At 39.4% G+C, this 26,470-nt stretch overlaps 1 protein-coding gene across 6 annotated transcripts in view; it reads left to right on the top strand.

The window, feature by feature from the left end:
* Positions 1 to 26,470, top strand: part of SGCD (sarcoglycan delta) — a 1,022,496-nt gene that overhangs the window by 350,991 nt on the left and 645,035 nt on the right. The gene's annotated exons all lie outside the window — the stretch shown is intronic.

Genomic DNA, 26,470 nt, shown 5'->3' with positions numbered 1-26,470 from the left:
ACTGAGAAATTTGGACATCAGACAACGGCCCGGTGTTCAGTGGGTAATGAACAAATGTGTATAGTGGTGAAGAGATCGATTTCTTGATGGGTCCTATTAGCATAATCAGAGAGCATGAAGCATAGTTATTGTTTGGGACAGGACAGGGCACAAGCAGGTGATTTTCACCGCTATTAACAGTGTATCTCCATGGTATGTTAGAAGATGGTCTATAATGTGGAATTCTCACACTGGAGAATTCAGGTCCTGGAGGAAAACAATCAAGATCTTTGTATTTATATATTTTTATTTAATCCTTTCAACTTCGTGTATGTTTTCTAAAGCACATAATATACAAATGTAATTGTACATGTGTAATTTTTCACAAAGTACATATTTTAGGGGTATATACTCAGTTTTATTAATGGGGTGCATTATCTGAAAGGTTTAGAGACAGATCTCTGGAATAATTTTCTGTGCTTTGACAGTAAATCAGTGGTGTTCAATCTTTGGTCCATCACTTATTGTTAAGATTGAAAGTTGTTTGTCTTTGAACCACAAAAGCTGATTTCTTACTTCAGCTAAGAGAGCTGAAAAATGGCATAGATGGACATTCGTAATTATTTATTACACACGCTTTACATAATAGGCTCCTTGTGAATGGACACTTCCACGCAAGGCCCTTGGAAAAACCATCACCCGATCAATATATTAATGTGACAGGCCTTGCAAACGGAGGAATGTCATTGCTTTTTTTAATTAGAGTTCCAGAGAAGCAAAGATAAGGAATCAAGGAAATTGGACAAGCGGATTTGGCTAATGCGAGCAGTATTTCTTTACCGGGAGCACTTAGTATTTGTTTAGTGCCTTTTATTTTAGCAGTGTGCTTCCCTCCACCCCCAGTTGGGAGTCATTTACCTGTTTTAACTAGTAACCGGATCATTATTTTCTTTATATAACACCTTATAGCTTATAGAATACTTTTATGATGTTTGATACTTGCAATCACCCTTTTAAGTAAATAGGATCAATTTAGAATCCGGACACTGTGGGCGTAGAAAGTGGGTCTTAGAGAAATTAAGGGTCTCGTTTCAATTTGAACTTAAGTCCTTAGAGCCCTTGACTGGGGTGTTTTCCAACCTATCACCCTATGGGGAAAGAGCAGTCCAGGTTAGATAATTAAGAAAGTGTTCTCTGATGAGACAACAAAACAAAACAAGACAGTCCCTCAACTTTAATCCCATCTCTCTCCCTTGCTCTTCTTTTATATTGTCTTCCTTTGCATATAGAAAGAACACATAGTTTAAAGAGATCCAGAACCACTTTACAGTTTTTATCCAACCCAAACAGATCGAGCCGAGCCACAGCAAACCCGGGAGGAAATACGAATCACTAACGCACAAAGGAAGATTTAAAAAAAAAAAAAAAAAAGAGGCCACTGACAGAGGAGAGGAGCCTGGGGTGGGATGTAGCCAAAGAGTTTTGGGAAGATGAAGGATAGGACTTACTGCTTGTGGCAGGAGGACTTTGATCACAGCTGTTAATCAGCCTCGTCATGCCTGTTTCTCCTCTTCTACATCTTTTAAACAGATACAGAGTGCTCAGCCAGAAGGAAGTCCGTGGAAGGATACCCAGGAAGCAGTCTTGCGTGTTTGAGAGCTTAGCCTTGATCTGGGGAGATTAAACCTGAAAACGGGAAGCAGGCAGAAAACCAACAAAGGCAGAGCAGAGTAGCAGGGGAAAGAAGAGCAAGTATGGAGTTAAAATACATGGTTTCCAGCCATACTAGCTATGCCGTACCCTAGTTGAGCGGCTGGGCGTTAAGTCCTTCTGCTTATCTGAGTATCTCTTTAGGTTAAAGGAGCAAGTTGAATTGGGGTCTCTAGAATCTGTTTTAGTTCCAAATTTTCATGATTTATTCTTTAACCCGAAATCAATTATACATGTAAAAGATATTGAGAAAATGCAGTTGACTTCTAGAAGGCTTGTAAAATGCTGGTGTGTTTCCTGGGTCCCTTCCTACGTACCTGGCAATGACTGTCTGTAAGGAAGGCTTTGAAGAGGATTAAACTTGTGAATAGGCCAGAAGGAGCAAGGACTTAATGAACCAGGAGCGGAATTGTGCTGATCCCTGACTAAAGTTTTGCCAGTTCTTAGCAAAATGAAGAAATGATGAAAGTTATACTTTAATTTTGATCATAGTCTAAGTTTATTTCCAACCTACACTAGAGCTAAAATGTTCTTTCCTTTATAAAACAATGATGAGAATAATAAACACATACACATGTATTATTATTCTTTCCAAGAAAATGCAAAAGAAACATCTCCCCCCCTTCCCCACCTTTCAGGTCATTGAGCTCCCTTTGTTCAGGCCACTGACAACTCCCTACTGAACTAGCTTCATTGACAGAGGAAAGGCCAAACCCTCATCCTGTGTATTAGCCTCCTCAGGCTGCTGTAACAAAGTACCACCAAGTGAAGTGGTAAACTAACAGAAATGCATTACCTCACCCTTCTGGAGGCTCACAGTCCGGAATCAAGGTGTTAGCAGGGCCAGGCTTTCTCCGAAGGCTCCCGGGGAGGCTCCTTCCTTCCGTCTTCCTACCCTTTGATGGATGCTGACAATCCCTGGTATGCTTTGGCTTGTGGAAGCATCACTCCACTCTCTGCCTCCGTCTTCCCATGGCCTTCCCTGTGTGTGTCAGTGTCTTCTAGAGCATTTTCCCTTTGTGTCCACATTTCCCTCTTCTGAAAAGAACACCCATCATTGGAGTATACCCCCGACCCATCCAGTATGACCTTATCTAAACTAATGACATCTGCAGAGATCCTATTTCCAAATAATGTCTTCACATTCTGAAGTCCTGGGTAGATACGAATCTTGAGGGACTCTGTTCAACCCAGTGCATCTGCCATGAAAGGTTTTTCACAAGTGTGTTCTCACTCTCTTAGACGTCATCTTCCAGCCACTTCATCCTGTTCACCCTGCATTTGGCCACCCTACATGGTTGCTTAAATATGGATGCTGGATTTCTGGTTGCAAATAATTTTCTCTCTGAATATAGCAAACACATGTATTTCAGCAAAAGAACAGTAATGAAACATAGGTTGTTCAGGGAGTTGGAAGGGAGACATATATCTTGTTTAATTATTTTAGAAGAACAAATTGGTGAATATTTTAGTATATTTAGTATATGCCGAAGTGAACACTAAATCAGTGAATAAAATGAAAGTAAAGGATATATCTATTTTTCCTGAAAAAAAAAAAGAAAATAAAGATACCCTGAGGTCCAATAATTCCTTTTCCTAATAAATGAGTCTAAGGAGAAGAGTCAGAGAAATAGAAAATCATTTGTGTGTAGAGTTGTTCTGTAGGGAATAATTTTCAATAACAAAAAAATTGAAAACAAACGAAATAGTCCATGGCAGGGAATGTTTAAATAGATGGGAATGTATACATTTCTGTTCCCATTAAAATTTATGCTTTCAATATTTTGTTTTTAAAAAATAAGTTAACTGTGGGAAATGCTTACTATAAAATTTCAAACAAAAAACCCTGGAAATGAAATTATATACGGTATGATCCTAATCATTTAGAACAAGGGTTTTCAACCAGGTGTGATATTTGTCTCCAGGGCACACCTGTGATTTCTGAAGACACTATTGGTTATAACAGCTGAGGGAGAGGAGGACCTGCTTCTGGCATCTTAGTGGATAGAGGTCAGGGATGCTGCTTGATACTCTGTGGTGCACACGACCACTCCCTACAACAAGAAATTATCCAGCCCCAAATGTCAGTATTGCCGTGATTGAAAAATCCTCAACTTAAAACACATTGCTTTGTCTTTGCATTTTTGTCTCTTATCTGTAAAACAGAAATAACAATACCTACTTCATAGGGTTATGAAGAGAGGTAGGTTAGATAAGTAGAGCACTTGGGACAGTGAGTGGAGCATGGGTCATCATTCAGGGTTAGTTATTGTTAGCTATTATCTGCCACAGTGCAAAGAAGGAGAGGAAATACACCAGAATATTATGGTGATAACATGATAGGAACTGTCCATCAAAGGCCATTGGGAACATGTCTGTAGTTGAAGAAGTCACAGCTGGGGGTGGTAGCGGCAGACACCATGGAGCATCATGGGGTGTCTTAGCAAGAGAGTGTCAGAAAGGACTATTCTAAGGTTTGGACTGTGGTTGGGTGACTTGTGGGAGATTCTAAGGAAGCACCACTCTAAATTGGGTGCTGCCAGAAAGTGGGGGCAACTCTGTAACTGGGCATCTTAGTAAATCTTATCTGTAGGGAGGGCAGATGAGAGTGAGGATAGAGATGTCGTTGGTAAAGGAGTATCAGGCATACATATTGGCTGAGAGAGGGAGGGTTTGGTATTTTATAGGAGGCACTGTTACCTTGTCGTCATCATCTAGGCTGAGACAGAACTGTGGAGTGGCCTTGCTTTGTCTCATGTCATCGTGGTCTCAGAGTGATCTTGTCTGAGTCTGGTGTTTTGTAAGATGGTTGACATCCAACAGGAGAGTAACATGGCCAGCTGTGAGTGGCAGGTCAGCCTCCAAGTGTCAGAGGGGCTGCCCTTCCTTCCTTTCCTTCCTTTCCTTCCTTCCTTCCTTTCTTTCTCCCTCTCGCTCCCCCTCCCTTCCCCACTTTAAAAATATTTTCTAATTTTTCTGCTTTGAACTTGCATTGCTTTTGTAATTAGAACAAATATATATTAATTAAAAATAATAAAAAGCATACTCATGGAAAAAGGAGTCAGACCTGCAATATTCTATAATAAAACTCATGTCTATAAAATAGGCATAAGGAGATAATTGTGAATAATTTGCACTCTTCCCAATAATATTTCATGACCCTTCCTTTCGAGGAGCTTGAGGGAAAAAAAGGAGGAATGTAGCCATTTTTTGATGCCCCCACTCCCCAGTGGCTCTCTTTAATATAGCAGTTGTAGGGAAAGGTCCTTTGTGGTAATGGCTTTTTAAGTGAATTACACATACAGAAATTGAGTTGCTTCTTCAAAGGAGGATATGAAGTTTAGACGGCATTATGTATCAATCAACTGGATCTTGATTTATAGAAAACAGAATGTAGTTTGTCTGTATTCTTTTAAAGGAAAGAAAAACAACATAACAGCACATGTGAAAGAAAATGTGAATGTCTTCAGGGTCTCATGTTCAATAACAAGCAAAAAAGAAAACAAAAAACTTGGAATTTTTCTCTTTTAAATCTACTAATGTTCAGGACAAATGTATTTTATGCAGCAACTGAAAGCAATCTTCAAGGGCATCTTGAAAATATACATTAGTTCTCTTTATATTCTGAATCCTTTGGAGATTGAATTTGGGGGGATCTATTGAACTGTGGAACAGATTTTTAGTTGTTTTTTAATCTTTATTCAATTTTTAAGTGTTAAAAATATCCCTTCATTATATTTTCAAACAATACAAAAGGGTATAGAATGAACCATAAAATCTTTTTTTCTTTTCTGATTCTATTTCTCTAAGAGCCTTCCAATTCTAATTTAATTCCACATTTGTTACAGATTTTGCTCCCCCCCCCCACCTTTTTTAATCGGTATGAATCCATTTACTTTCAATCTTGAAGTACTGATGCTCTGCTTGGTGTGATAAGACAGTGTGTGCCGTGAGGCTGGGACGACGCCTGGCTTTTCTCCCCTCTGCATCTTCTCCGGTGCCCAGTGCTGTGTGCACTTGCGTCAGTGGTCTGAATGGGAGGACACCTCCTACAGAGCTGCAGAAATCCCTTATCTCGGTGAACACTTTTGTAGAAGGCCCCATGACTCAGAAGAGAGAAATTTTGTTATTTTCCCTTTCTACATCTCTCATAGCCTTTCACAGAGTCTTTGCAATTTAAACTCATCATTCCCTGCCAAATTCCCCCATCCTCATTTTTGCTACTGCCTTGACTCTATCTCATTTATTCATCCCATTTAGTCTTAACTCTTAAGGTAGCTGAGTTCTTGAAATCATCTCCCTTATTAATCTTTTCTCCCCCATCCATTTCCACATTTCCTCCCCCTAAGTTATCTTTCTAAAATACAGTCCTGGATCCCTTCCCTCTGCAAAACTTCTGATGACTCTTACTGCTTCCAAGATGTAGTTGTCACTTTGTAGCATAGACTTCAAGCTTTTCTCCATGTTCTCAGCCTCTTTTCAGATTTTGGTTACCCTCACTCACTGCTCCACAGCCATTCCCCTAAGCATCATTCATTCATCCAGTAGTTTCTGTGTGCCTGCTATGCAGCCTGGTGATGTACCATTTCTCCTCCATTGCCCACTTTCACTGTGTGCTTTTATTCACTTATTTTATTCCCTCTTCAGAATATCCTTCTCTTCCTTTTCCACCAGGAAGAATTGTGTCCTTTAATACCCAAGGTCCCCGCTATGCAGAAGTTCCAGGGTCCTCCAGATTGACCTTGCCCTTTTCTCTGTGTGCTGATAGTGTTTTGCTCGCACCCCACAGCATGCAGGCCCCCTTGTTTTGATGACATGTATCTTCCCTCTGCCCTTTTCATCAGCCACCCTCTCTTGCTAAAGGAAAGTCGAATGTCAGAGATTCTTTCATTCCTCCATTTTCCTTTGTTTTCCTCATGCCATGGAGCCTGCTACCGGAAAGCCCTCTGGACAACTCGAGGCGTCTTGGGCACAAGGCGATGATGATGAGTGGCTCTTAGTCAGTGGGGTGCACTTTGAGAATGTGCAGGAGACCAGAAAGGTCTGGGATGAATGACTTGAACAATGGCAACAACTGAGGTGAAAGCAGTCTGCCTGGACTCTTACGAATGCTGTTGAGCAAAGTTGATTTTCTGTGGCTGGAGGACAGAGAGAGAAGAAAACACATTAGGTAGCAAAGCACACAATAGCTCCTGCGATAACGCTGGGGTGTTTTGGTCAATGTGAACGGTCTTTTGAATACTCCTTTCCATAGGCCAGTGAGTGTCGTCCTGGAAGAGTGGGGTCGACCAGGTGTTGAGGCATCTGTGGAGGCCAGGCTAGTGTGGTCTCACTTTAGCTCACAGATTCTTTATAATGGACAAGTTCTGTTCTACACTTACTATGATGGCCTGACATTAACATTGCTTCTCAATATCATTATCTAAGAAGCTGAAACAGAGCATCTGAAAAGTCCCTTCCAATTCACACATTTTGCAGTTTGAGACCATTCACACATACAACTACTGAAAATTACTGAAAACTTTAGGGTTAAGATACTCTTGCCCTCGATCCTTGGAATGATTTTGAGGTGAAAGGTCACATTTAAATGAGAACAATTACAGTGACCATGACCCCTGATGTCTGTATCAGATTTCTTGGTAAGCCTTATATAATCTTGTTTTGAAGCTGTGAGTCTAAAGTTACTCGTTTTTATTTTTCTCCTTTCTTCTCATTTATTGTTGCCAAGGTATTTTCATTTTCCATGATGGTTAGAATAGCTTAACATTTGCAAATGGCTGCACGTGTGGTTTCTTTGTACATTGATGGAGTATGTTTCTAAACTGAATAATCATACGGTATTTGAAACAAGTCACATGAAAGGTAAAATTACTAACTACCAAAGAAAAGCTCTCCTGATTCTTTTTAGCTTTCTTAAAGCTTTTTGAAAACCAAAGGCTTTTTTTTTTTGGTTATTTGCAGTGGTTAAAACTTATTCTGTGTCTCCATAGTCTTGAGTTCCTTGGGAAGCTATAAGAAAATAGAAAGAAGTAGAAAACATTCAAATAACTATTTTGTTCAAAATTGCTTCAACTCCTTAATGGATTTTTTTTTCGACTTTTATTGAAACATCATAAACATTTGTCTACGAATATATTTCAATCTAAACAGACTCAGTTATACATGCGCCAGAAATATTCCATATCCTTTGTCATTATCTTCACTTCGTGTCACTTACACATATGTTTCTATGTGAGATGTAAACATTGTAGGGTTTTTGTTTTTCAACTGCTTAGGAGCTCTTGAAGAATTGAAGCAAGATGAGCCAGTCTTGTTGGATAGGTGTTTCTGGTATCCTGCTAAATAGTACATCCTCTTAATTAAACATCAGGAAGTATTGCTAGCTTTTTGGCACTGAATAAATTCCAGGTTCATATTAAGTCTGGAAATAGGTTCACTATTCTTAGCATTTCATTTGACAAGATGATGTCTAGCTTCAAAACCAGGAAACCCGGGTTCAGGTGTGCTTTCCGCCACTTACTGTCTGTCTTTCTGCCATTCACTTCCTCTCCAGCTTGGCAGCAGGACAAGTTTTCTCAGCCTATGCTCCCGTGACACTGGACTGTTTTATTGTAGCACTTTTCACACTTTTGATTCATATGCTTTATTATTTCCTGACTGTAGGTTTTCTCTAGAATGTAAGTGTCTTGAGAGAATGAACAGATTTTCACCAATTCAGACACCTTATGTCGTGAGCCTGACTCTGGGCATTATCTGCCTCTACTGTCAGGTAGGCATCATCTGAAGTATTTCCCTAGGCAAATTTTATACCACTAGGCATAACCAGAAGCAGTATATTTAGGTTAGCTTTATATGCTGCAAGGGACAACATTACATGTATTATTTTGACTCATTTTAGTTCAAAGATGATTTGACTTACCCCCAAAATAGCCAATCCTAAGAGCCATGTTTCTGGGGAAATTCAGTTAGATAGAGGTCTCCAATAACTATCATACCTTGGACCATCCTGAGATCAAACTATTTCACCCGAGTGGCGAGGCATTTCACTGATTTTCAAACTGTTTTTAATTTCCTTCATTTAAATGTCAGGGGCATTTGGCCTATTTCCTTGTATTTAATGAATCATGAAACAAACATGGTTATCAGATGAACCTCCAATGTTTGGAAAGAGTAGTTTTATTTATAAACCTTCGCATTGACTCATAGGCAGAAAGATGGAGGCGTTCAAGGTGACCACCCCGAGAGAATGGATTCATTATTCAGTTTCTACCTTTTCCCTGTCATCCATCATATTCTCTGTCTCACCACTGAATGTCAAGGATAAGAAGGGACCTTTCAGGTCCCCTGCGTCTACTTCTCCTGCATTCTCATTTTACCAATAAGGAAACAGCCCGGAGAGGATTAGTGAGCTTCCTAAGGAGAGACCACTGACAGAGACAGGGATCCACCAGGAAGCCAGACTCCAGAGTTCCTGTATCATCTGGCCTCTGCCCATCAGCCCGACTTCCCTTTCTCCTCCTTGTATCCTCTCTCACTTTCTTCCGGCCACACAGGTCTTGGTGTGGCCCCAAATCATCAGGCTCACCCCAGCCCCAGGGATGATGACATTTGACATTTGTGTCTGTCTCAAAGTCTCTGTCCCACATGCTTGCATGGCTTCTGACTGTTTCACCAAACGTTAGGGGCCCCCCTCTCCCACTCTTACTTCCTCAGCCTTCTTCAGTTTGCTGCTTTGTACTTACTATCAGAAAGTGTAATGCTCCTTTATTTGTTGTCTACTTATTGCTGTGTATCTCTGCCCTTGGAATACAACTTCACAAGCCCAGAGCATCTTATCTTTCACCATCATTTCCAGAACAGAACCTAGTCAAATGGAAATGTCCAGTAAGTAAGTACTAACTGAACGAGTAAGTGAATGAATGAATCCCATTCTTACAGTCAGGTGCTGCTCAGTGGTCAGGTGTATGGGCTTTGGCTTTAGGTGGGACTGACAGCTTTGCCACTTCTGTGAGTACACCCTTGGGTAGGCAGTTTACTGTTCTAAGCTGCAACTTTCTCAGCTGCAGAGTGGATTAAAAATGACAGAGAACTATATTCAGTATCTTGTAGTAACTTGCGGTGAAAAACAACATGAAAATGAATATATGTATGTTCCTATATGACTGAAGCATTGTGCTGTACACCAGAAACTGACACAACATTGTAAACTGACTATATACTTCAATTAAAAAATATATTAAAAATGAATACATATCTCGAAGGTTTGGGGAAGGTTAAAATGGTATGAGGCCTATAAAGGATTTGCCCCAAAGCCTGTGTTTTGTATGTTTAATTAAAACTTCAGCCATTCATATTATTCTGTCAGTCGTCCCCAGATTATTTCCAGGGTAGACTGTGCCAGGTAAAGCTCATTTGGGGAGACACATTGGCAAAATGGTGGAGTTTTCTACCATTCTCTATCCCCCCCCCCAAAAAAAAACCCCACCGATTTTGACAATCACTCATGGGTGAGAATGACTTTGAGGAAGCCTGGGAGTACAGTGGAGAAGTTCGAGCACAGTATTGGAGCTTAAAAAAAAAAATTCAAGATTGAACATATTGAAGAGGGTCAGAAGAACAGTTTTACTTTACGGGTGTCACCCCCCTGTCAAGGAGGCAGAGCTCAGTGCCAAGAGAGACCTTCTTGGCCTGTGATTTCTTTCGTGGGTTAAACTGAGAGCTTGTGAATGAACTCCTGGCTTCCTAGCTGTGGGAGCTGCTGTCTGCGCCGCGCACTTTGTTCTTGCCCCATTCAGGATGCTGGGATGCACCACATGGCTGGGGCGGTGAGGGGCTCTCAGAGGTCATCAGAGGGGCGGGGATCCTACTAAGCATTTCACACATTCCATCAGGATGCCCACCCAGGAGCTGCTGGGGACACCTGGCCTGTGGATTCTCCCACCTGGCACATGATCACCCACTGTGCTCCACATGCCTCCCCCACACAACACCCCACCCTGTGGCCAGCTTCCTGTGTGTGCCTCAGAGGCGGGCAAATGCACACCTTTGCACACAGCTAGCCAGCATTGGCAGAAAGCTGACCAGACTCTGTGGGACTAGGAGAAAGCACCCCAGCCTGAACATTCAGCACCATCCTGGGGAAAGCAAACAGGAGGGAGATTGTCAGCACCCGGCCTGGCTTCGTAGGGTAGAGAGAAGGCAACTGATTTTAAGAATTCCCACCTATTGTATTTCATTAAAGGTTGTCACACAATTTTGAATTTAGTTCCCTGTGCTATATAGAAGTAATTTTTAAATCTATTTTTGTATATGGTCGTTATCAGTTGCAAATCTCAAACTCCCAAACGAATGTATGTATGTCTGTATGCACGACTGGGACATCATGCTGTATGCCAGAAATTGACACATTATAACTGACTATACTTCAGTTAAAAAAAAAAGAATTCCCACCTAAGCCCTCTTAGGGAACAGGAACTATGGAATAAGTGTATCCATAGAAGAGGTCTGAGAAATCTTCAGAATCCCTCGCAGGGCTGACAGAGATATCTCTATACTGAAGCCTGCATTATGAGAAGAAAGCTCTCAAATAAACTTAATTTTATATCTAAAGGAACTAGAAAAAGAACAAACTTGGCCCAAAGTTAGCAGAAGGAAGGAGATAACAATGATCAAAGCAGAAATAAATGAAATAGAGAATAGGAAAACGATAGAAAAGCTCAGTGAAACTGAGAATTGGTTCTTCGAAAAGATAAACAAAATTGACAAGCCTTTAGCTAGTCTTACCAGGAGGGGAAGAGCGAGGACTCAAATAAAATTATAAATGAAAGAGGAGACATTATTACTGACACTACAGATATACAGAGGATCAAAGGAGACCACTGTGAACAATTACATGCCAACAAGTTGGCTAATGGAATGGGTAAATTTCTAGATTCATATAATCTACGAAGACTGAATCATGAAGGAATACAAAATATGAACAAACCAATAATGTGCAAGGAGATTGAATCAGTAATAAAAAACCTCCCCCTCAAAAGCCCAGGACCAGATGTAAATTTCACTTTTTAAATTTAAATGGGGAGTATTTAAAGAATTAATGACACTCCTTGTCAAACTCTTCCAAAAATTGAAGTAGAGGCAACACTCCCTCACATTCATTTTATGAGGCTAGGATTACCTTAATACCAGGTAAGGACACAAGAAAAAAAAATACAGGCTAATATCCCTGATGAATATAGATAAAACAATTCCCAACAAAATACTAGCAAACTGAATTCAACAGCACATTAAAAGGATCACACACCATGATCAAATGAAATTTATCACCAAGGATGGTAAGGATAGTCCACCATACACAACTCAGTAAATGTGACATACGACATTAATAGAATAAAAGAAATACCATATCATCACAGAGTAAATATTTTTACAAAATCTACATTCCTTCATGATAAAAACACAACAGATTTTTAAAAAATATTTTTATTGAAGTATAGTCAGTTTACAGCGTTGTGTCAATTTCTGGTGTACAGCACAATACATCAGTCATATAAGAACATACATATATTTGTGTTTTTTTTAATTTTTTATTGATTTATAATCATTTTACAATGTTGTGTCAAATTCCAGTGTGGAGCACAATTTTTCAGTTATACATGAACATATATATATTCATTGTCACATTTTTTTCTCTGTGAGCCACCATAAGATCTTGTGTATATTTCCCTATGCTATACAGTATAATCTTGTTTATCTATTCTACAATTTTGAAATCCCAGTCTACCTCTTCCCACCCCCGCCCCCTTGGCAACTACAAGTTTGTATTCTATGTCTATGAGTCTGTTTCTGTTTTGTATTTCTGTTTTGTTTGTTTTGTTTTTGTTTGTTTGTTTTTTTTTTTTAGATTCCACATATGAGCGATCTCATATGGTATTTTTCTTTCTCTTTCTGGCTTACTTCACTTAGAATGACATTCTCCAGGTCCATCCATGTTGCTGCAGTTATTTTATTCTTTTTTTATGGCGGAGTAGTATTCCGTTGTATAAATACGTCACAACTTCTTTATCCAGCCATTTATCAATGGAAATTTAGGTTGTTTCCATGTCTTGGCTATTGTAAATAGTGCTTCTATGAACATTGGGGTGCATGTATCTTTTTGAATTAAGGTTCCCTCTGGATATATGCCCAGGAGTGGGACTGCTGGATCATATGGTAAGTCTATTTTTGGTTTTTTGAGGAATCACCATACTGTTTTCCATAGTGGCTCACAGATTGAATATAGAAGGAGCATACTTCCATATAATAAAGGTCATATATGACAAGCCCAGAGCTAGTATCATACTCAAATGTGAAAGGGTGAAAGGTTTTCCTCTGAAATCGGTAATGAGATGCCCATTCATATTAGACATACTGCAAATCCTAGCCAGAGCAAGTAGGAAAGGAAAAGAAATAAAAGCCATCCAAATCAGTGGGGAAGAAGAAAAATTTTCTGTTTGTGGATGACATGATCTTATATATAGAAAACCCTAAAGACTCTACGAAAAAAAACCTGTTGTAACAAATAAAGGATTCAGTGAAGGTGTAGGATACAAGAACAACATAGAAAAATCAGTTGATTCTATACAGTAATAGTGAATTATTTGAAGAAGAAATAAAACAATTTTGTTTACAAAAGCATTAAAACAATAAAATACTTAGGGATATATTTAGCCAAAGAAGTGCATGATTTATACACTGAAAACTATAAGACATTATGAAAGAAATTGAAGAAGACAGAAATAAATGGAAAGATATCCTCTGTCAGGTATTGGGAGAATTAATATTGTTAAAACTTCCCAAAGCCATCTCTAGATTCAGTGCAATCCCTATCAAAATTCCAGTGGCATTTTTTCACAGAAAAAGAATAGTCCTAAAATTTATATGAAATTGCAAAATTGCCCCATTAGCTAAAGCAACCCTGAGACAGAATAATAGAGCTGGAGGTACCTCCTTTCTAATTTCAACCTATATTACAAGGCTGTAATAATCAGAACAGTATGGTACTGGTATAAAAACATATAGACGAGTGGAACAGAATTGAGAATCAGAAATACACTCATGCTTATATGATCAACTAATTTTGACAAGGGAGCCAAGGATACTCGAATAGAGAAAAGGCATTTTCTTTAATAAATGGTGTTGGGAATAATGGATAATCTCATGCAGAAGAACAAAATTGGACCCCTCTCTTATACCACTCACAAAAGTTAACTAGAAATGTATTTAAAACTTGAAAATAAGACTTGGAACCATAAAATTCTTAGAAGAAACAGAAGGAAAAAGGTCCTTGACATTGGTATTGACAATGATAAATGATATCTTAGATATGATAGCAAAACTACAAGCACAAAATGCAAAAATAAACAAATGGGACTACATCGAACTAGAACGCTTTTGCACAGCAGGAAAAAAAAAGATTAACAAAATGAAAAGACAGCCTACAGAACAGGAGAAAATATTTGCAAATCATAAAACTGATAAGGGGCTAATATCCAAAACATACAAAGAAAGTATATAACTCAATAGCAGAAATGCAAATAATCTGATTTAAAAATGAGCAAAGGACCTGGATAGACTTTTTTCCAAAGACATAGAAACGGCCAACAGGTACATGAAATGGTACTCAGCATCACTAATCATCAGGGAAATGCACATCAAAACCAAAATGATCCCTTAAAACACTGCAAACAAATATACTACGAGTGCACCATTTTAATCTTTACTAGTTATTGTGAGATTGCTGTGTAAGTTAATCAGCACATTTGTAAATACATTGTTTGCAGGAAGAAAGTTTCTGAGTTACAGCTCAGGAAAAGCCTGCTGAATTTATGTTGTAAGCATTACTTAACACAGTATAAATATGAAAAGACAACAGAAATATCTTCATACTTCCTCATCCCCTCATTGCAACAAAACCCTTAACTGGGAGAATCTTATTCCCCTCTGTTTCCTCTTCCTCCTCCACTTCCCACTTACTGTCACCTTGTATTATTCAGAGAGCATTTGGATTATGGGTCTGAGTAGAGAAATGCTTTCAGATAATCATTAGCCCACATACCCCAGTAACATACTCAAAAGATGGAATGGAGTGTAAAGTGCTATTATAATACAGATTTGTTAAATATTGTTAAAGGCAAGGATTGACTCTTCTGTTTTATTTTGACATGGCATGTCCTGAAATAAATATCAATTCAATATGAGGAAAAAAACCCAAAATGAGATACTACATCACATCCATCAGAATGGGTATCATCAAGAAGACAGGAGATAACAAGCACTGGTGAGGATGTAGAGAAAAATGAACCCTGGTGCACTGTTAGTGGGGATGTAAACTGATACAGCCAACATGGGAAACAGTGTGGAGGATCCTCAAAAAATTAGAAATAGATAACACCAGATGGTTCATCAGTCCCACTTTGGGGTATACATTAGAAAATAAGTGAAATCACTATATCAAAGAGATATCTGCACCCCCATGTTCATTTTAGCATTATTCACAATAGTCAAGACATGGCAATAACCTTGTGTCCATCAGAGATGCAAGGACAAAAATATAGCATACATACGTAACAAAATATTTAGCCATAAAAATAGTGACGCTCTGCCATGTTGCAATAACATGGATGAAGCTTGAGGGCATTATGCTAAGTGAAATAAGTCAGACAGAGAAACAAATACTGTATGATCTCACTTACATGTGGAATGTAAGAAAGCCGAATTCATAGATGCAGAGAACAGATTGGTGGTTGCCTGGGACTTGGGGATGGGTGGGAGAGATGGGGAGATGTTGCCCAAAGAGTACAAAGTACTTACAAGAGGTATTGGGGTCCAATGTTCAGCGTGGTGACTGTCATGAAGTATGCTGTACTGTATACTTGAAAGTTGCTGAGAGAGTAGATCTTAAATGTGCTCACTGAACACACACACACACACACACACACACACACACACACACACAAGATAAACTCATTGTTTGAAAGTAAAATAATGTGGTACTATCTAATTATTATTTCTTTATTTATTTTCTATTTGAAAAAGCTCACAGAATTAAGGAGATGTTAAGAACAAAGCTCAAAAAGGCTCGGAATTTAAATGAAACCATGATCCAGGCACCAGGAACTTTAGGATACTCTCCTTAGGATATCATCTTTCTTTCTCTCTCTTTTTTCTGTCCTCTCTGATACCTGTCAGGATTCAAATCTCACTGCATGTGTCTCTGATCAGTCAACTTTTGGTAGGAGTGGATGGCCATCTTGATTCTTAAGTCCTACCCCGTCTTCCTTCCTTGGGTGGGTCCAAACCAAATCACCAGCTTGTGTCAGACAGTGTTGCAGAGTGCAGGGACACATTAAGTCAGCAGCTGCCTCGGTAGAAAGTATCTGACAATTGCAATTTTGGAAGGCAGTTGAGGGTTTCTTTTCCTTGGTGAGCAGCAAGCCATGAAAATGGCCTGGATTATTTGGCAGCAAACTCACATCCCCAGAGCTGTATTGGTGAGAAACCTCTTTAACAATCCTTTCCTTTCTTTCTTTCTTTCTTTTTTTTTTTTTCATAACACTGAACAATGCAGGACAAGAGTTCCCTCAAGTCAGCACTCCAGCACATTTAGTATCCAGCAGGTTGACAAACTGAATAACTCATGAAACAGTTGTAAAATGTGGTACAGCTTTAAAGAAATAAGTAGTTATTTTTGTATGTGTCTTCCCTTTTCAAAAAATTGACTGTCAGTTGTTTTGTAAAAAAGAAGCTCTTGGTAATTGGATTGTTTTGTGGTTAATATTTATTGAGCACTGCATTGGAAATTTCTCGTTATTTTTAACTGTTTAGCATCTGAACCTTATTCCCATGTTTGGAAAATTCCTTACTGTGTGATTCAAGGCAGGTGTCACATCCTTTCTCCCATTTATACAAGCTGGAAATGTTGGCTACTTGCTTTCCCCACACTCTTACGATAAGGTGGGCGTCTGGCTTACAGTCTGCCAGTTGATAGTTGCTTGCATCTACCCTAGACTTGGACTTGGACTAATTACTCAGTGAAGCTGGATGCCCAGAGAGATGTTGGACTGACAGGGTTTCTGTTGTATTGATATGGGAGTTCCTGGGGCAGCATTGTCAGCACCCAGTGTTCACTGTTACTACTGTCCCTAAGCATTAGAAACATCCCCAGGTGCCATGTCTAATGCTTGGGAGCAGTAGTAGCAGTGGTGCCCTCACATCATTCTGTGACTTGATTTGGGTAATATACTTGGTCCTCAGGCCCCTCGTAGGTTTTTAATTTTTCCAGTAATTCTTTGAGTTAACTAAAACCCTTTGGTCAAATTCTTTTTGCACTCAAGTCAGCCAGAATTGGTTTCTGTTGCTTGCAACTAAGCTTTTTGGCTGACACAAGGCATTTTGTACATGTCCTTTGATACTTTGTCTTTTCCATACTCTAGTGACTTTTGTTTATTCATCCATTTACACATGAATCAGTTGATTATTTAATGTATGTGTTCAAAATATATTTGTTGCCAGGCATAGTCCTCAGGACTGGGCTACTGTGTTTAACCAGATGGGCGAGGTTACTGTCCACGGGGGACCTCACTGTTGTAGAAGACTGATGATAAACAAGTACACAAACTAGTTGACACCAGCTAGGGATGAGTGCTGTGGAAGAAACTTCAGAAAATGATGAGTTAGAGAGTGATGGGTGTGGGCTCAGGGAAAGCTGTCTTGAGAAGTTGTGTTTGATTTGAGCCCTCAAAAGAAGGCAGCCAGAAAAGGAGCAGGTGAAGACCATCCCAGCCAGGGAACTACAAGTACACACTAGCTTTGTACAAGGATGGAGAGAGGATCAGTAGGTCCAACGCCTTGCCTGAAGCCAGCAAGTGCATAGCTCTCACAAGTGCTGGAGCCAAGGTTTGCATCCAGATAATGTCTTACCAAGTCTGTTTTCTCAAAAGCTCTCAGGCATACCTTGGTTTAGTGTGCTGTGCTTTTTGCACTTTGCAGGCACTACATTTTTTACAAATGGAAAGTTTGTGGCAACACTGCGCCTAGCAAGTCTGTCAACACCATTTTTCCAACAGCGTTTTCTCACTTAGTGTCTCTGTGTCATTACATTTTGGCAGTTATCACAATATTTCAAGCTTTTTCATTATTATTATTACGTTTGTTATGGTGATCTGTGATTAGGGATCTTTGATGTCACTATTGTGCCTTGCTTAAGGCTCAGGTGATGGTTAGAATTTTTCAGCGATAAAGTATTTTTTTAATTATGGCAAGTACATTGCTTCTTTTAGACATAATTGCACCCTTAATAGACTACTGTATAGTATAAACATAATTTTTATTTGCACCGAGAAACCAAAAATATTGTGTGACTTTCTTTATTGCAGTGGTCTCTAACTGAACCCACAATATCTCTGGGGTATGGCTGTAATTTGGAAAACAAAGAAGCAGAACCAGGGAAGCCAAAAAGTTAAACTGATTTACACTAAAAGAGGCAGATGGATACTTGAAGGAGAGAAGCTTGGATCTCTAAAAGAAGAGGAGAAAAAAAGGAAAAGACCAGAAAGGGATCAGTTTGGGAGGAAGGACTCTGGGGAGTCTGGAGTGCTCGGAATGAGATAACTGTTGTGGCTGCTGTGCTGGCGTGAGCAGACCTGGAGAAGATGGATGTGCAGGGCACTAGGGATCAGCTTTGATGACAAAGATGCAGTCTCTCCCCTCATGGAGCTTACAGTTTAGTGTTGATGATGGACATTAAGTCGATAAGCAATCAACACGTATCTAATTACAAATGTGATAGGAACACTGTGCAAGGTGGTGTTTGACTTGATTATAAGGGGAGTGAAATTTTTCTGGGAATAGGGATGATCCAGGAAGGATTCCCTGAGGAAGTGGCTTTTAAGTGCTGGGGATGTAGTGAGGAGATGAGAAGGATGCTAGCTGAGATTCATGAGTTTATAACTCACCCTTGGTCCTGTACCATATCAGTAGCCAAGTCAGGATTTGAACCCAGCTTTCCTGTACTCAGGTCGCGTGCTCTTTGTTTGGACCACAGTGATAGGAACTGGCTTCTCTCATGCACAGATGCACACATCTCCATCTACAGACACTCAAGGGCTGTGTTCTCGGTTGCCTTCTTGGCCTGTACGATGCTTTCTGCAGGGGAAGTGGTGATTGCTAATGACATTCTGGGTGCCTGCGATACTTAGATCACTTTATCAATCAAATGTGGCAGTTGGTGGCAGTCGCCACCACCTGTCTCTTTCTATCAGTGTCACAGAGGAGTTCACTGTGGGCCACAGGTGCCAGCTGTCAGCCTGAAATAAACCGGGATCTGCCCCAGGATAAGTGTGTTTAGGGAGTTGCTTCAGATGGAATTTCTCATCTGACAGCCCCTTCTGAGTTTGGGACTCAAAAAAGGGAAAATAAACGAATTACAGATGAGTAAACAAATGTGTGTCTGTTAAGAAGGCGTCAGGCTGGCTGTTCCTGCAGTTTCATTAATCACTCTGCCTTTTTCTTCTCCTCTTGGCCTGGGTATCATGTATGGTCTGTTGAAATATACATGAACTGAATAGGCGTCTACTTAATTGGGCCACTAACCAACGTGCTGAGACTGTGGCAGTTTTTCTCATAAGCCAGTAGCTGTTCCCCGCAGGGAAATGTTTTGATTGGAGCATTTGAGAAGGAAGGGAATGGGAAAAGAAATTGAACTAACAGTTTTTGACACCCCCCCACCCTGCCGCCCCACAGTGCCAGGCACTATGCCCGTCACTTTACACGTTCATGTATTATTTCATTTAGTGTTACTGCTTTGTGTATACATACGAAGCAAACATTATTATTCCCGTTTCACAGATGAAGCAGTTGTCACACTGAGCATTTAAATAGTTTTTCTAAGGACCCAGCTAGTAAGAGTCAAAGTTGGGATTTAAACATCAAATCCGATTGTTTTCTCCTCTTCATCACTAGACTTCATGACCCTCATCATCTGTCTTACAGCCAGCATCACCGTTATCACTCAGCTGAAGCTGCACTGTTTGAGAACAAAATAATGTCAGTATGGTGTCACACTTAGCCAAGACAAAAATAATTCGTGTCCCCAAACCACAAAGAGTTTAAATGCAATTTACATCTTGATCTCAGGACTTGAAAGTTGCCTGATGCCTCCTTAACAGACACATTTGTTTGCTCACCTGTAATTTATTTATTTTCCCTTTTTTGAGTCCCAAATATGAAGCATGCTGAGTAACAATATCTCTATAAAGAGATACATGCTTCTGTCCATCTTCCCCAAGTTTGCTCGTCCCTAAATGTTTCATCTGAAGTGCTGCATAGTCCCCCAAGGTCTTTCTCCAAAATTCATCCCTTTCTGGACCAGACTTTACATTCTCTTCTTTCACAGATCCGTTTTTCTGTCCATCAAGTAGCCCCTGCCTTTTTTTGCTGTAAATCCATTTAACCTTTTTACTTCCCCAGTTCCAGTTCTTTTTTTTAAATATATTTTTATTGAAGTATAGTCCATTTACAACGTTGTGTCAATTTCTAGAGTACAGCACAATACTTCCCCTAGTTCTGTTTCTTGACGTTCTGAATTATAGTCATTGAGAAATCAGACCTTGGTAACAGATTACCTGGACTCAGACCTTGGCTCCAGCCCTTCTTAGGTGTCTCATCTCAGGTAGGTGATTTTCCCAAGCTGAGTCTCAGTTGCCTTTTGATAAAGATACTAATATCTGTATTCTTGGACTGATGTGAAGATTAAATAAATGTATATGCACAAACTGCTTAGAACAGCACCTGATACAGCAAGCACTAAAAAATTAACTAGTATTACTTGAATTCTTATTGCTGCTGTCTTGATACGTTCATGAGGAGCCAAGTACAGGAACCCAGCTTGCAAGCACATTTTCCTTACAAGGTAGAGGGAGGGAAAACTATGAATGTGCCCATTTTGTTTGTTGGGGGGATATGTCTCACAGTTATATTACCATTAATAATCATTGATATTATTTAAGTCAGTAAAAATTATAGTTCTATTGGCCTTAATCATTGTTAATAATTTTTAGGTCAACAGTATTGGTATAATATTAAGGTTTTCCTGAACACTTGTGTGTTCAGTGTCTCACGTATTACTTACCGTTAGCTATATTACCTTATTAATCCTTGCAGTAACTCTGAGACAGACATCACCATTAGCCCTTTTGACTGATGGAAAAAGTCAGACTCTGAGAGGTGAAGTAGCTTTGTTTATCAATCTTATCAATCTTTTTTGTGTTCCAGCACACTTAGAAAATAAAAATATTGTACACTGGAGTAAACTGTGGTGGAGGTAAAAGATCCTAAGGGCTGAGACCTCACTTGTAACCCATTATTAGCACAATGGCTAGAATGGTGTGGTCTAAGGGAGAGTTGGGGCAGGGACTCAAGTCTGCCTGAATTCAAAGTTCATGCTGTTGGTGGAATAGCTCCCATTGGACCATTCTCCCACAGATCCTTATACATTATGGATTTGTGTGTGTATATCTATATAGGTATAGATAGAGATGTACAGTGAAAATAATGGAGGCTGACCTAAGGCAGACAGAAATTGGAGGGAAACTGATACCTGGAAGAAGAGAGTGGCACTGGTGAGTTTTCTGTTTACTTACGGCCTTTTCACTTCTGCGTGAGCTAAAACCTGCAATCAAGCTGGCGTGTGGAATTGAAAGGAAGAATTTGGGGCTACTCGAGAAGCCGAAAAGTGAAGGAGAACATTTTAGAAAGGAGAACAGCAAAAAGGGGAGCCCCTAATTCTTCATATAAACTCTGCGTGAATCTCTGAATGACCTCTGAAGCTCTACATGTGCGAAAGCTCAAAGAATTAACTGAGATTTCAGCTGATGCCCACTGCAGTGGAGGCAGAATTTGGACTTTGAGTTAAGTCAGATTAAATGTCTGCTAAAATAAGCAAACGACAACAACAGTAAACACCCCTATTCAGAGGAACATTACAGAGCCCAGATGCAATCAATCGTATAAAATATCCAGGATGCTATCCAAAATTACTATTAGGTATAGACGTATAAATAAATAAGAAAATGCGAGCATACTCAATGCAGTAAATGGAGAGAACCCCAAGATGACCCAAATGTTAGAATTAGCAGACGGGGATTTTGTTTTTTAATTTTTTTAATTTATTTTTTTCATGTTTTTTAAATTGAAGGCTAGTCAGTTTACAATGTTGTGTCAATTTCTGGGGTACAGCATAATGGTTCACTCATATATATATATACATACATATATCCCTTTTCATATTCTTTTTCATTAGAGGTACTATGAGATATTGAATATAGTTCCCTGTGCCATACAGTAGAAACTTGTTGTTTACAGACAAGGATTTTAAACCAGGTATTATGATTATGTTCAAGAGTGTAGAGTAAAATTTGCTCACAATGCATAAGCAAACTCATTATGCTTATATCATCATGCTCTTTATCATCATGCTTTGTTTGGTACCTTCCAGATTTTTCTTAGTATACTGTTTCCCAAATAACAGATTTGAAAAATAAAGGACAGAAGCACCTTGCTTAAATTCTTCACACAGCTGTGACAGAGTTAAGATCAGAGTCCAGGTGACTGTGCTCACTCAGTAGAATTTTCCATAGAAGTTAAGAGCTCCCATGCTGTGGTTGACCTGCCTTGATTTGAAACACTTATTAGCTAAGTTATTTAATTCATGTAAGCCTCATTTTCTTTAAATAGTTGCTGTAATATTGACTCATGCTATTACAAGTAGAATGCTTAACAAAGTGCTTGACACGCAGTAAGTGCTTAATAACATTTTAATTATCATCATCATCATTATTATTGTGCCACCACCAGTTCCTACACAGAACTCAGCTTAACTGATGTGATTACTGTATCAAGTGGTAAAAAGGGGAAAAAAATCTACCATAGGAGAGTGCTCATATTTTGCTCCATATACGTAGTGAACATTTTTTAAGCACCTACTTTGTACGAGAAGCTGTGCTTGATAGAGAAGAAACATAGCTGTGTAAGATATAGTCTTTGCCCTCTATGAACTGTAATACCTACTTTTAAAAAGTAAGTAATTTGCATAGAGGGAAAACTGAAACCTCCAGGACTGCATTTTTTTCCCTAATTTTTGGTATAAATGAGATTATTAAAATTGCAAGAGTGTATAAATCCCCTTGAAGTCAGTAATGAAAAGTAGTCATTCAGCCCCTACGGGTCCTCCTTTATTTGGGGGTCACTGAATCCTACAGGAAGTCGAAGCAAGTTTACCAACCACTTCTCTGAGAAATGTTCAAAGCATAATTTTGACCCTAATCTTAGGGGGCTGCTGACCTCTGAGATCTACTCACAGACTCTGTTGCAGAAATCGCTACCTCTAGTGGTGTAACACTAGCTACTTCAAAGCAGTGTGTTTTCCTGTTGAATAGGTCAGAGGGAAAGAACTTTTCCTCCCTTCAATTGAAATTTACATCCTTGAGATTTCCACCCATGCACTGGTCCTCATTCTGCACTGCAGGGGGCAACCTGCTCCCTTCCGTGTGACAACCGCCCTGTATTTGAAGATGGTTATTGTGTTCTGCCTTGGCATTCTGTCGGCTGAATGTCTCCATTTCTTTTGGTGGTTATTCTTTTCTCATGGGATCCAGACCCTTGATTAGCCTGTTCCTTTCCCCTAACTGTGTAATGGCTCTGTCAGTTGTATCCTTTAATCACAAAAGTAACATATACTTACTGTAAATTAAGGTAAAACCAAATCAAAAGTTAGAGAAACCAAAAACTATACAATTCTGTGTGAAATAAAAAGTAAATGTGTCTATGTGCCCCACTTAGGCAAATTACATTCCTACAAACAACTGTTAAGAGTTTGTGGATGCCTTCAAATGGTATCTAGGCATATGCAGTGTGTTTATCTGTATACACATATGTGGTTTTTTTCTTACTCAGATAGAATCACACTATGTGTACTGTCTTACAACCATAAAACACTTAATCTGTTAGAGACATTGTTCTATCTCAAGCTATTGATTATCTCTTCCTGCCACATGGCATCAAAAGTTAGAGTCCAGAACAGAACATGAAGTCTTTATTATTTAACTTAGAGTCAGGACTATTGTGGTGGTCATCATTGTTTTATTTGTTCAACCAATGTGTATTGAAGGTCTGCTGTGCTAAGTTCTGGGATAAAGACTGCTCTAGGAAGAAGTGAACTTACCCTCAAGAAACTTGTGATCTAATGGCAAATACAGATAATCTGACAAAAAATTACAAGGGAGTGTGGCGAATCTGTGATTGCACTAAATTTGTCCCTAAATTTCAGTTAAGTTTGCCTCTCCTTTTCTTCTGTCTTTGTAAACTGATGTGTAACATATATTTTTGAAGTCAGACAGATTTTGGGGTAGATTTCATTTTACCTGCTCTTAAACATGCTATTGAAGATGTAGGAACATGCAAGCTGAGTACAGATCTCACCATATAGATGGTAGTTGAGTTAACAAAGACCTATCAGGAGTTTTTGTGAGTATCGTTGGCTTTATTCTCTATGATTTTGAGAGCAAAATAAGTGTCACATATACTAATGGATAGAAGTTACAGAGAGAGAAGTTTCATAAAGTTCTTGTTTTGAAAACGAAATCAGAACTATCTAAAAATGAATATTTGTGGGAGTGATGAGAGATTTAAGAGATACAAAGGGCAGGGCATCGAGCCAAAGTGATGAGAAGGGGAGGTTACGAACAGTAGGAGGGTGACAGGGACAACGCTTAGGTTTCTGGCAAGTGCAGGTGGGTGAGTGATGGTGTCCACTGAGGCAGGAAACATTGGATTGTAAGCAGCAGGTTTTTAGAAGAAAAATCCCAATTCCTCTTTGGGGTGTGTTCATTTTCAGGTGCTTTTGAGTCATAAGGCATTGCTAGATGATTTACATATTTTATTTCATTAATTCTCTTAATCATCTTGCAAGTTAGATGTTATTTTACTCATGTTCTAGTTGAGGAGTTAAAGGCAGTACAGTGAGATTAATAGCCTGAAGTCATGTGGCTCATAAGGATTTGAAACCAGATCTAGACAACTTCCAAGTCTGCTATTTCTACTCTATTTTTCTAGCTGAGAGTTTAATCAAATATTTGCCAAATGGTTATGTTGTTGGTAAATATGAAGGCTCTTTTTAATGGTATCTTGAAATCTTAAAAAATATTTTAATGCACATAGAGATATGCCCTCTCTGATTTCTTCTTTCTCAGTTTGTCTAGAGGTTTAAAGAGTCAGAGATTGATACTCCTAGCTTAATCAAAGCAGGTCTTTATGCCAGAAAGACATAGAGTCCTAGTAGTTTGAGAGTTACTATTTAAATAACCACAATAAAATCATCTTGTGACATTCATCAGCCACTCCCCAGACTAGTTAGAGCTTTCTCCAGGATGTGTGGCCAGCCAAACCAGCTGGATCATTAAGACAGAACTACATATAAGTTCATCCTCTGGCCTCTTGCTGCAGGAAACTGAGCGCAGTTGCCACGTGGGGTAGTGGCGCATGCTAGTGGTGATGCTCGTGTATGGATTATGAGAATATTGGGCCTTTTGGGGGTGAGCCTATAAAGCCCCTCATTTTACAGTTGGGGGATGGGGTCACAGGATCTGGCAGAGAAAATAGCTAGAGCAGCAGAGCTGGTAGCCGATTTGAGCCAGGAACCCAGCTTTCCAGCCCATCACTCTTATTCCATCAGCAAACATACATGATGGATAGAGAGATGGGCAGGTAGACATGTGGAAGGACAGATGGACAGATATGGAAAGAAAAGCAGATGGGTAAATGTCTTCCCTTTAATAGCTACTAGAATGCTGATGCTTTACTTGTCATCTTTTAATTCTTGTAACAACCTAGTGATATTGGTATTCTTAGCCCGATTTAGCAGATGAAGAAACTGAGGCTCAAATTATTAGCTAAATATTAGCATCAGTGCCTAAGTTATATATGTCAATGATATGTGTATACATTTTTTAAGGATCTTGGAAATTCCTGATAATTTGTGTCTATTTTTGTACAGTTGTCTCAAGAGAAGATGGAGCTTTCTATATAAGAATCAGGCTACAGGGGGAACCTTAATGACTTTCCTCAAAGTCTTAGAGTCTTAGAAACACTGTGATCTTTGGACCTAGATCTGGATAAGGACAGGACTCGTTTATCTACTAGTTTTGGGCCTCGAACAAGTTACTTTACTTCTTCGAGGCTCAGTTTCTTCACCTGTGAATTGGATGTAAAATTATTAATCTTCCAGAGGGAGAGAAATATCCTAAAGATGTAGTTTGGAGAAGTAATGCAGTCACAGTTAAGTTCAAGAACCAGCACAGTAGAAATGGAGATGGGAAAAAGCAGGAAGGACCCTATTCAGATCTTCGCGCACTGCCTGCTGCAGGTGCATGCATGCTGGTACTGAGCAAAGAGCGGTCCTTTGTTTACTGTGACTCAGTGAGGGGCAAAGAGGGACTAGAGAGGGCTGAGAGCACAGGCTTTCAAGCTCCGGTGAACTCGGTTGAGAGCGTGACTTCTCTAAGCCTCACTTTTCTCATCTGTAAAACTGCAAAAATGGGTAATTGTTATGATTTCGTAAGATAATACATGCAAAGTTCTGAATGCAGTGCCTAACATACAATAAATACTCAACAAATACACGTTTCTAATTAAGTGACAGCCTAAGTGAGAGGCAGGAGGCAAGAAAAATACACACTTCCTATTGCTC

This window comes from Vicugna pacos, chromosome 3 (genome assembly GCF_048564905.1).
Source record: "Vicugna pacos chromosome 3, VicPac4, whole genome shotgun sequence".
Taxonomy (NCBI): Eukaryota; Metazoa; Chordata; class Mammalia; order Artiodactyla; family Camelidae; genus Vicugna; species Vicugna pacos.
This window is presented reverse-complemented; position numbering and strand designations above follow the sequence as displayed.